Raw genomic sequence first — 12,743 nt, 5'->3', positions numbered from 1 at the left:
ATTTATTCTGTCAAGATATAAGGGGCGATCAACAACTTTCAGTTTGTAGCAGAGTTCATGCGACGTAGCCGACTTCGGCTCAGGTACATAAGCACCGATATGTACGGAAGGAATTACTGTGGCATTCTTTATGACATGCTTGCGGAAAATGAGGACATGTGAACTGTGGCGATATTGTTACTAAATGCATCCAAACAGGACCAACGTGTTGTTGTTGTTGTTGTTGTTGTTGTTCTCTTCTTAGCTGCCGAAGAACAGACATCCATTTGAGAATGAAGAATCTTTATGGGGCAGAAAGTCTGTCGAAAACCTCCGTTGTGGAACGGTGTGCCATAGGGTGCCGCTGCTTCGTGATAACACACGTCCCCATATCGCAGATTTCGTAACGTAGAAGTTACGCTAACTCAAGTAGGACACACTCGAGCATCCCCATCCTATTATCACGCCTTCGGTCACCGAAAAAAGGCCTTGAACGGTTGACCACTTCCGTCGGACGAGACACTCGCGGACTTGTTCACGCAGCAGGACACGCTGCTTTAGCGAAGGAATATCTTCAACCTGGTGCGTCGGTCGGATGATTGTCTCAGTGCTCACGGTGATTTTGCTTCAATGGCATTCTGGACTGTACAGCCTTCGAACGGAAACTTTTTGACCGCCCCCTTATAATAATTTCGGTTTCACTTTACTGCACGAAGTATTTGATTTTAAGTCTCGCAGTGCTCTCTAGCACAACATTCTCTATCATTGGAAAGTACTGGATAGCCTGCTAAATCTGTTGAACAAGGTGTAATTCTGAGTTAAGGTCCATCAGAAATACATATACAGGCGAGCGTGACACCATGCACATATAGGGTCTAGGAAACTACATGAAAAACTTGAGTTTTTTAATGATTGCGCCACACTTATAATTTATCTTGTGTTTACTCCAACCATGCCAACGGCCTTGCCGCAGTGGTAACACCGGTTCCCATCAGATCACCGAAGTTAAGCGCTGTTTGGCTGGGCTAGTACTTAGATGGGTGACCATCCGGGCTCCCAAGCGCCGTTGGCAAGCGGGGTGCACTCAGCCTTTGTGAGGCAACTTGAAGAGCTACTTGACTGCGAATTAGCGACACCGGTCACGAAAACTGACAGTGGCTGGGAGAGTGGTGTGCTGACCTCATGACCCTTCAAATCCGCACCCAGTGACGCCTGTGAGCTGAGGATGACACGGTGGCCGGTCGGTATCGTTCGGCTTTCCAAGGCCTGTTCGGACGGAGTTTAGTTAGTTTTTTTTTACTCCGACCTCACAATATAAGTCAGCCATTTGGTTATCTGAAGTGAACTGCCGGCCGGTGTGGCAGAGCGGTTCTAGGCGCTACAGTCTGGAACCGCGCGATCGCTACGGTCGCAGGTTCGAATCCTGCCTCGGGAATGGATGTGGGTGATGTCCTTAGGTTAGTTAGGTTTAAGTAGTTCTAAGTTCTAGGGGACTGATGACCTCAGATGTTAAGTCCCATAATGCTCACAGCCATTTTAACCATTTTTTGAAGTGAATTCATTGTATTTACATTGATAGACATTGGTAAATAACGATGACAATACAATACTCAAGCCCTGGTCACACAAGATGAATACCTACTACCGATTTTTGTATTGTGTATAACATCAATGTGGTCACTGATTAAGTGGAAAAGGATGGAACGAAGACTTAACAAGCGCAGACAGGATAAGGTTCAAAACAGGAAGCGACGTTGTTGGATAAGATAATGTTGGAAAAAGGAGTTCGATATTGTTCTTTTCAAAGTAACCATCGTAATTTTCATCTTAACTGATTTGGAAAAGCGCGGAAAGCTGAAGCTAGATGACCGGATGGGAATGTGACATTGTCTTAACAGCTGTGCCATCTCTCTCGTTATTAGCCAACAGAAGAATTAGTAAACAAACTTGTATGTAGTGGGTGCTGCCAACAAATGGACGTGTAGAAATAAATTTTTGGTTTGGCATGACTTTCTTGAATGTATTTGTGCCGTCTGCCACCGTCCGGCGTAGAGAGATGTCACGCGTCGCTTATCGCGTGACGTACACAGAAATCGGGCATGATGGCGCAGTGTGCGGGCTTGTATATCACGGGAGAACGGAGCACGCGATGCGCTACGTAAAAAGTTCATTAGCCAAATGCTAACCTTATGGGCTGACATTCAGTATGAGCAGGATTCGAAATACGCTGTCCGCGTCTAACTACTGGCGAACACTGGTGACACTATTAACATGGAATTTCAAAAAATGGTTCAAATGGCTCTGAGCACTATGGGACTTAAAATCTGTGGTCATCAGTCCCCTAGAACTTAGAACTACTTAAACCTAACTAACCTAAGGACATCACACACATCCATGCCCGAGGCAGGATTCGAACCTGCGACCGTAGCGGTCACGTGGTTCCAGACTGAAGTGCCTAGAACCGCACGGCCACACCGACCGACTTGAAAGGTGTATCTAGAGCGCCACTGTTCATTGTATTTGACTGTTCAAATGGTTCAAATAGCTCTGAGCACTATGAGACTTAACATCTGAGGTCATCAATCCTGTAGAACTTAGAACTACTTAAACCTAACTAACCTAAGGACATCACACACATCCATGCCCGAGGCAGGATTCGAACCTGCGGCTGTAGCGATCGTGCGGTTCCGAACTGAAGCGCCTAGAACCGGTCGGCCGCACCGGCCGGCGTATTTGACTGTAAAAGTGCCTTTAAGAGTGTAATTTTAGTGCCGTTCATAACAAAAAGTTATAGGTGAATAGTACAAATTGCATCAAGCGATGTATCGCCTTTAAAAACTGCTTCATAATGCCACTCCATAAGACGCTCCAGCCGGCCGCGGTGGTCTAGCTGTTCTAGGCGCGCAGTCCGGAACCGCGCGACTGCTACGGTCGCAGGTTCGAATCCTGCCTCGGGCATGGATGTGTGTGATGTCCTTAGGTTAGTTAGGTTTAAGTAGTTCTAAGTTCTAGGGGACTGATTACCATAGATGTTAAGTCCCATAGTGCTCAGAGCCATTTGAACCATTTGTTCTGTCGGACATGTCCGAAAGAACAGACACCATCGGTGACCATGCAGCTCGTTAGAATGAAATTACAGTGAAATAAACACCCTTAGCTGCTTACAGACGTTGACATACGTCAACGGAGACAGATGAAGATGTGTGCCCCGACCGGGACTCGAGCCCGTGATCTCCTGCTTACATGGCAGACGCTCTATCCATCTGAACCACCGAGGACACAGAGAATAGTGCGACTGCAGGGATTTATCTCTGGCACGCCTCCCGCGAAACGGGAATATCTGCAGTCGCACTATCCTCAGTGTCCTCGGTGGCTCAGATGGATAGAGCGTCTCAGGAGATCCCAGGTTCGAGTCCCGGTTGGTGCACACATTTTCATCTGTCCCCGTTGACGTATGTCAACGCCTGTAAGCAGCTAAGGGTGTTCATTTCACTGTAATTTCATTCTAACGAGCTGCATGGTCACCGATGGTATCTGTTCTTTCGGACATGTCCGACAGAACAGATATACCATCTTAGTATATATATAGTTAAGGCTCTCCGGCCACTTGACCATCTTCATCTTCTGTGCGAATGCACAAACAGTGCCCGAACTCTTACGGGAATCGGCATCGCGCCGCGAGTAATCAGTATAAGGGGCACGGGCACTACGAATGTAGTGTGGCACAATACGTTGAGAATGTGGGTTTCGCGGGAGGCGTGCCAGAGATAAATACCTGCAGTCACACTGTCCTCTGTGTCCTCGGTGGCTCAGATGGATAGAGCGTCTGCCATGTAAGCAGGGGATCCCGGTCGGGCACACATTTTCATCTGTCACCGTTGACGTATGTCAACACCTGTAAGAAGCTTAAGGGTGTTCATTTCACTGTAAGATTCGAATTGACCAGCTTAACACTGATTGTCACCTTCATATCGCTTTTTATCGACCTCGTTCATCTTGGTAGTTTCCACGTTTTTTTCCGTAAGTAAAACCTTTCTGGGTCACTCAGTCATGAATGGGGCGTAGATTTTGAGGTTAAATAAGACATACATCAGATACAATAATTAAATGAGTGAACGTTTATATACTGCCTCAAAGAGGAAATACTCGCCATTTCAGTGGCATTCGGCATTCATTGCGCAACAAGTGATGACATATCCTCGTTTCTGCGACAGTATTTGTGTCGTCTGCTTTTAGTGCACAGGGTAAGTTATCAGTACCAAAAATTCAACGTCTTTCCACTAACATTGCAAGTCATTGAGCATTGTCTTTATACAAAGAGAACCATCCTAGCCTTTTCCAGTCCATAAGCATATTTAAAAATATTAAGTCTACAGAGAATTAAGGCGTCAACGAAGTGAATGTTTGTCGAAGAAAAATTATTCCTAGCGTAATCGTTGAGGATACTTGGAGGCTCACACTTGTGTAAACTCACCCACACTTGTAGACTATTTGAAATGCTTATTCACCTGCTCAGTAGTTCAAAGCAGATAGTAGCTTCTAACAAAATTGCGCTCCATTCATGACTATTGGCACATACCATGTTGGGTCAAAATGTTATGGAAACTTGCTGAATAGCGTGTTCGTCCATCTTAGGTATGCAATAAGGCGGCGATCCTGCGTGGCATGAATTCAAAAAGTCCTTGGTAGGTTTCCGGGTGTATATATGAAATGGTTCAAATGGCTCTGAGCACTATGGGACTGAATTTCTGAGGTCATCAGTCCCCTAGAACTTAGAACTACTTAAACCTAACTAACCTAAGGACATCACACACATCCATGCCCGAGGCAGGATTCGAACCTGCGACCGTAGCGGTCGAGCGCTATCAGACTGTAGCGCCTAGAACCGCTCGGCCACTCCGGCCGGCTTGTTCCTAAAACACGAAGATAGACAGGTCCACAGCAGTCATAGTGCCTTCGCTCGTACTACTATAGGTGCTATGGAATCCCGGTGAAAGTTCCCAGTAGCATTGCACTGTCCCCTTCGGTCTGCGGCCGTGACGTAGTGCAGGTTAGAGATCTCCGAACTCGCCGTTTCCGTGTGCTCGGCGACTCAACCCGCGAGTCTGCGCCGCTGCCTCTTTAACTGAAAATTTGCCACCAGAGTGTATTGTCGGGCACAAGTGGACTACACCAGCGTACAAAGGAGAACGAATATACGAGTTCCCAAGTACAAACGCGGACTAGGGGCATTACCACTACATACGGGACCAATAAGTTTCCTTTAATTTACGTCTATGGTCACAAACTTTTTGTTAACAGATTACCGGTTTCGGTCTATAATGACCAACGTCAGATCTGTTTTTATAAAACAGATCTGATGATGGTCATCTTAGACCGTTTAGACTGTTTTTATAAAACAGAACTGATGATGTCATTATAGACCGAAACCAGTAATTTGTTAAAAAAAAGTTTGTGACCATAGATGTAAATTAAAGTAAACTTGTTGTATATACGGGTCAATGTTTTATTCGCGACAATGTCCCAGCTTGTGAAACATATGCGACCGTTGGGCTTGACCGTTAGGATATAGGGCCTACAGATACAACAAATAATCTGTTTGCAATGAATACTCTTCCGTTTGTAAATGCATTTATACATATTAATATTTAACATCCATTCCGAGAATGTTTGACAATTACGTTGACACGCACACACTTCCAGACGTTACTGAGTTTGTGACGACAGTACAAGAAAACATGCTGCGAGGATGAAGTGCATTCTCTAAATGGTGATTCATTACTGTAATAAACTTAAGAGAGTGGTCAAAAAGGTTACAGAAATGAATGATAAGCTACACAACTTGCAGTTAGCCAATAATCGCTAGTTGTCAAGACGAAAAGAATACAGAAATAGCGCTCTTTTTGGTCGCAGGGAAGTAACACCGGCGTTGCTCTGTGAATAGTTTTCTCATGGTGGAGATGGAATAAACAATAATACCACCATTTTGTTATACTTGACGAAATTTGTATGTCTTTCATCTGAAATGTGGACTATAGCATGGAACTTATTCCAGACATCACTCCACATCTAATGGGACACATTTGCAGTTGTATACACTGTATCACTTAATTTTCGTCTTACACTCCCCACGGTCTCACGAATCACAGCTTCGTTAAAAGCTATCTGATCCCGACAATTGGTCATTTTGCCTTGTTAGTGTTACTTCACAGCAGCAAGATCATGTACTCAACTTCCGTACTAAGTCACGACTAGCCTTTGTACTCCTTCACGCTTCAGTAAAGGAGAACGAGACTTCGAGTATAAAGCGAACTCAGCGCCACAGTTCTCAGTCTCGTCGTATTCACGGAGCTACAGCGTGTGACGGATGCAGTATAGCACTGACGTAACAGCGACTCCTCGATTTGCAAACTATGCAGCGCTGAACATTAGACTCGAAGTCGCTCCGTTGCTGATCTCTAGTATATGTTTCGAGCACCCGTTCTGACACTACCGTCGTCCTGGTTTAAGAAGACCAGACGATCTACGAGCGTTTCTCGATGACCTCGTGCATATTGCGATCTAATTGACACTGTCTTTCAATCAACATATGTACACAAAGATGTCTTCAAAAAAAATGGCTCTGAGCCCTATGGGACTTAACATCTGAGGTGATCAGTCCCCCAGAACTTAGAACTACTTAAACCTAACTAACCTACGGACATCACACACATCTATGCCCGAGGCACGATTCAAACCTACGACCGTAGCGGTCGCGCGGTTCCAGACTGAAGCGCCTAGAACCGTTCGGCCACACTGACCGGCAAAGATGTCTTCTGCTGCGGAGCACCATATTCAACAATGTGCGCTGAAGTGTGTGCTCGAAAACACTTGTTTCTGGAACAGTACTGTACAGTGAGGTCATATCTGCCCATTGATGACTGCCCATCTTACTTTGTAGTCCAGGAAAGCCTCCGACCTCCATGTTCTGTGGTGACGTGTGGAGTCCAACGCCTTGTCACTTACTCGTCGTTTCACCGTCAATCAACCACTTTCCTTAAATGTTGACGATAATAGCATGCGAACAGCTGTCCAGCTTCGCTGTTTCCTTTAGGCTCATTTCCAGGTGCCGGGGCATAAGAGTACCGTTTACCAAACTCTCTCATGTCGGTGGATTTCTCCATTTTCAGACCGTATCGTCACCAGAATGACCTTCCCTGCTCCGCTTATAGACTTTTGTTTCTGCCCGTAACACTACCAGACGACCATCAAACTCGCAGTGGGCAACGCCCATAATGTTTTGCTTCACCAGAGTAGTTGAAAACCATCACAGTATGTGAAACTTAGCAGGACCGGTTACGTGTCCTCCAACACGTATTACGCAGCTGACAGGGAGAATGGTGCTTTGAGGAAGACGTGCATATGCAGAGTTCGGCAGATTTTGTTAGGGTCGTCCTGAAGCGTTGAAACTGTACGCTGCACAGGATTGAGAAGTCAGGAGTGGCTGCAGTGACCGTAGCGAGAGTGTGGAACGTTCCTCTCACAGAGAATCTTGTTTTCAAAACTTTTCAGGAACTTGATTACAGTTTTGCTAGGCTAAACTGCCCGTGAGAAAATTTTTGACGGAGTATTGGAAAGCCTAGGGATAGTTTCCGGAATGAATCTTTTATACTGTAGCGGCGTATACCCTGTAATTACATCATCTATTTCACTGAAAAGTGAAGGATGTGTCCTTTTTAGTATATATCTGACAGAAAGCTTCCATGTTGTGCAAAATATTTATACGTCTGGTCCAATCGTCACCTTCAGGTGCCCGTAAAAATCTTGTCTAGATTAGAATCACAATGAAAGCTACGCAGTAGACTTTACGGGAATTGCTGACAAAATAAAATTCCTGAACATGTCACTCATTGATATGGATTTCACCATACCCGCAGTACCAAGAGCAGGAGTACAGCCGTTTCCAGTTGTAAGAAATAGGAGCTTTATAATAGAAGAGAGTGGTACTATCGAAGTGGTAATCCTGTTACTGGAAGACGGATTAAGAATAGGGGCAATTTCAGAGCCCTAGTACCACAATTACAGAACAGACAGATTAATCGAACCACGCGTCCTCATTATGTACGAGAAGATATGAATCTTCTAACATGTGAATGACATTTGTGAAACCGTTGAACTATACTGAAGAGCCAAAGAAACTGGTACACCTGCCTAATATCGTGTAGGACCCCCGCGAACACGCATAAGTGCCGCAACGCGACGTGGCATGGACTCGACTAATGTCTGAAGCAGTGCTGGAGGGAACTGACACCAAGAATCCTGCAGGGCTGCCCATAAATTCGTAAGCCTACGAAGTAGTGAAGATATCTTCTGAACAGCACGTTGCAAGGTATCCCAGATATGCTCAGTAACGTTCATGTCAGGGGTGTTTGGTGGCCAACGGAAGTGTTTAAACTCATAAGAGAATTCCCGGAGCCACTCTGCAGCAATTATGGACGTGTGGGGTGTCGCATTGTCCTGCTGGAATTGCCCGAGTCTGTCGGAATGCACAATGGACATGAACGGATGTAGGTGATCAGAAAGGACGCTCAGGTATTTGTCACCTGTCAGAGTCGTATCTAGACGTATCAGGCGTCCCATATCACTCCAGCTGCACACGCCCCACACCACCACAGAGCCTCCACCAGCTTGCACGGTCCCCTGCTGAGATGCAGGTTCCATGGATTCATGAGGTTCTCTCCATACCTGTATATGTTCATCCGCTCGATACAATTTTAAACGAGACTCGTCCGACCAGGCAACTTGTTTCTAGTCGTCAACAGTCCAATATTGGTGTTGACGGGTCCATCGAGGCGTAAAACTTTGTGTCGTGCAGTCATCAAGGGTACATGAGTGGGCCTTTGGCTCCGGAAGCCCATATCGATGATGTTTCGTTGAATGGTTCGCACACTCACACTTGCGGAAGGGTCGCACTTCCGTCAGGTTGGAGGATTCTCTTCAGTCGTCGTTGGCCCCGTTCTCGGAGGATCTTTTTCCAGCAGCAGCGATGTCGGAGATTTGATGTTTCACCGGATTCCTGATAGTCACGGTACACTCATTGCAATGGTCATACGGGAAAATCCCCACTTCGTCTCTACCTCGGAGATGCTCTGCCCCATCGGTTGTGCACCGACTATAACACCAAAAAAATGGTTCAAATGGCTCTGAGCACTATGGGACTTAACTTCTGAGGTCATCAGTCCCCTAGAACTTAGAACTACTTAAACCTAACTAACCTGAGGACATCACACACATCCATGCCCGCGGCATGCCCGTAGCGGTCGCGCGGTTCCAGACTGTAGCGCCTAGAACTGCTCGGCCACCACGGCCTGCACTATAACACCAAATTCGAACTCACTTAAATCTTGATAACCTGCCATTATAGCAGCAGTAACCGATCTAACAACTGCGCCAGACAGTTGTTGTCTTATACAGGCGCTGCCGACCGCAGCGCCGTATTCTGCCTGTTTTCACATCCCTGTATCTGAATACGCATGCCTATACCCGTTCTTTGGCGCTTCAGTGTATAAACCATACTAGTGATTATCTGTCGCTAATCATTCTTTCACCTCTGGAAGTGTTTGTTCATATGAAAAACGCTGATCAGCCCAGTGGTTCGGAGTACACTTCGAACTATAGGTCCCCCTGTAACAGGCTGGGTACGGCAGTTCAAAGGCCGGAGGAAGACAGCGGCATATCACCTCCAACAGGACTATGTGTAGTAAAGCGAGCCTTCGAATTGCTAATAGCTTTACTTTACTGGAGAATTGCACTTCGAAGAGCGACATCGTATAATATAGTTCCCCCATTCCACCACGCTCGCAGCAACTGCCCAAAGTACGAGGGCTACCCAGAAAGTAACAGACGTTTTGGTTTCCACGACGGTGGGCGGGGCTACAGCCTTCCTCTTTGTGACATAACGTTCCTACGTTCAGTACGCATCCAGTGGGTAGAGTGCGTGGTCTGTGTCTCTTCTGCTTTGTTTTCTGTGACATGTTAAAATGTGCGCTGCAATACAAAATACCGCCACTTGTGAGGTGCGTTCTGTCATTAGGTTTTTGTTGGCAAATACTGCAAACCAACTGAAATTTATCGCTACCTTCGTGATGTGCACGGAAAAGGAATAATGAGCGAAATCCGTGTGAAGTAACGGTGCATTGATTTTAAAAATGGCCTTACCAATGTTCAAGATGGGGACTGCAAAGGTAGGCCTAGCTTTGTGACTGGCGAACTGGAGACGAAAATCAAAGACAAAATTTGTAAAAATCGACGTTTCACGATCACGGAACTTTCACAACGTTATTCCAGATTTTACGGAGTTTGGTGCGTGAAATTGTGGCGAAGGATTTTGATTATCACACATTTTGTGCTAGATGTGTTCCCAAAATCCTAACGGAAGATCACAGAAAACAGAAACAGGCTACAGGAATGACCTTCCTCGAAACTCGAAGATTACGAGAGAAATCGAAACAAAGTTATCGATCGTATCGTAACTGGAGATGAGATTTGACTGATACCTGTCAACTGAGGCAGTCGACAGAATGGGGACATAGAGATTCTCGCAAAAACCGAGGAATGTTTGCTAAATCTGTCAACAAGAAAGATCATGGCTACTGTGTTTTGAGAATTTAATGGAGTAATTCTCGTTGATTTCCCCGAACCTAGCGCAACAGTTAACTCAGAGAGGTATTGTCAAACACTGATAAAGTTACGGCGGGCGATGCAAAACAAGTATCGGGCAAAAACTCTGAGCAAAAGTTTTGTTTTTTCATGACTACGCGCGTCAACACATGTCCAATCGAACCTGAGAGCTGCTACGGGGTTTTGGTTAGAGGGTGTTTGATCATCCACAATACAGCCCGGATTTGACGCCGAGCATCTATCACCACATCCCAGCAATGAAGATATGGCTCGCTACACAGCGTTTTGATACTGACGCCGAACTGCATGCCGGTATAACCCATTGGTTGCAATCGCAGGCGGCAGATTTCTACGGATATGGTATTGCAAAACTTGTGGCACCATGTGATAAGTGGCTCTATTTGAATAGCGATTATGAAAAAAATAACTTAAAAGTGTACCTTTAAAATGCACACTACTGGCCATTAAAATTGCTACACCACGAAGATGACATGCTACAGACGCGAAATTTAACCGACAGGAAGAAGATGCTGTGATATGCAAATGATTAGCTTTTCAGAGCATTCACACAAGGTTGGCGCCGGTGGCGACACCTACAACGTGCTGACATGAGGAAAGTTTCCAACCGATTTCTCATACACAAACAGCAGTTGACCGGCGTTGCCTGGTGAAACGTTGTTGTGATGCCTCGTGTAAGGTGGAGAAATGCGTACCATCACGTTTCCGACTTCGATAAAGTTCGGATTGTAGCCTATCGCGATTGCGTTTTATCGTATCGCGACATTGCTGCTCCCATTGGTCGAGATCCAATGACTGTTAGCAGAATATGGAATCGGTGCGTTCAGGAGGGTAATACGGAACGCCGTGCTGGATCCCAACGGCCTCGTATCACTAGCAATCGAGATGACAGGCATCTTATCCGCATGGCTGAAACGGATCGTGCAGCCACGTCTCGATCCCTGGGTCAACAGATGGGGACGTTTGCAATACAACAACCATCTACACGAACAGTTTGACGACGTTTACAGCAGCATGGACTATCAGCTCGGAGACCATGGCTGCGGTTACCCTTGACGCTGCATCACAGACAGGAACGCCTGCGATGGTGTACTCAACGACGAACCTGGTTGCACGAATGGCAAAAGTCATTTTTTCGGATGAATCCAGGTTCTGTTTACAGCATCGTGATGGTCGCATCCGTGTTTGGCGACAACGCGGTGAACGCACATTCGAAGCGTGTATTCGTGATCGCCATACTGGCGTATCACCCGGCGTGATGGTATGGGGTGCCATTGGTTACACGTCTCTGTCACCTCTTGTTCGCATTTACGGCACTTTGAACAGTGGACGTTACATTTCAGATGTGTTACGACCCGTGGCTCTACCCTTCATTCGACTCCTGCGAAACCCTACATTTCAGCAGGATAATGCACGAGCGCATGTTGCAGGTCCTGTACGGGCCTTTCTGGATACAGAAAATGTTCGACTGCTGCCCTGACCAGCACATTCTCCAGATCTCTCACCAAACGTCTAGTCAATGGTGGCCGAGCAACTGGCTCATCACAATACGCCAGTCACTACCCTTGATGAACTGTGGTATCGTGTTGAAGCTGCATGGGCAGCTGTACCTGTACACGCCATCCAAGCTCTGTTTGACTCAATGTCCCGGCGTATCAAGGCTGTCATTACGGCTAGAGGTAGTTGTTCTGGGTACTGATTTCTCAGGAGCTGTGCACCGAAATAGCGTGAAAATGTAATCACATGTCAGTTCTAGTATAATATATTTGTCCAATGAATACCCGTTTATCATCTGCATTTCTTCTTGGTTAGCAATTTTAATGGCCAGTAGTGTATATAATAAAATTTGGTTTCTCCATATTGTTAATTTTTTATTTCAAAACATATATTAATTTCCGTATGGCCCTCGCTTTATCAATGATTATAGATCGTTGCAATACTTCTCAGCTTCGAATACTGTGTAACCATGTAAAGACTATAGAATTACTGAGTTACATCAGGTGAAGTCGTATTGGTGAAAAGTCAAGTGTCACCAATGTGGTCTGAATACAGAACTGCCCTTCCGACAGTGCAATACCGTCTGTTGG

At 45.9% G+C, this 12,743-nt stretch overlaps 1 pseudogene; it reads left to right on the top strand.

Moving 5' to 3' along the window:
- Positions 1-933: 933 nt before the first annotated feature.
- LOC124726234 lies at positions 934-1,051 on the top strand (annotated as a pseudogene).
- The last annotated feature ends 11,692 nt before the right edge of the window (positions 1,052-12,743 follow it).

The sequence above is a fragment of the Schistocerca piceifrons genome, chromosome 1, assembly GCF_021461385.2.
Source record: "Schistocerca piceifrons isolate TAMUIC-IGC-003096 chromosome 1, iqSchPice1.1, whole genome shotgun sequence".
Taxonomy (NCBI): Eukaryota; Metazoa; Arthropoda; class Insecta; order Orthoptera; family Acrididae; genus Schistocerca; species Schistocerca piceifrons.
The sequence above is the reverse complement of the archived record's forward strand: the minus strand, read 5'-3'. Positions and strand labels throughout refer to the sequence as shown.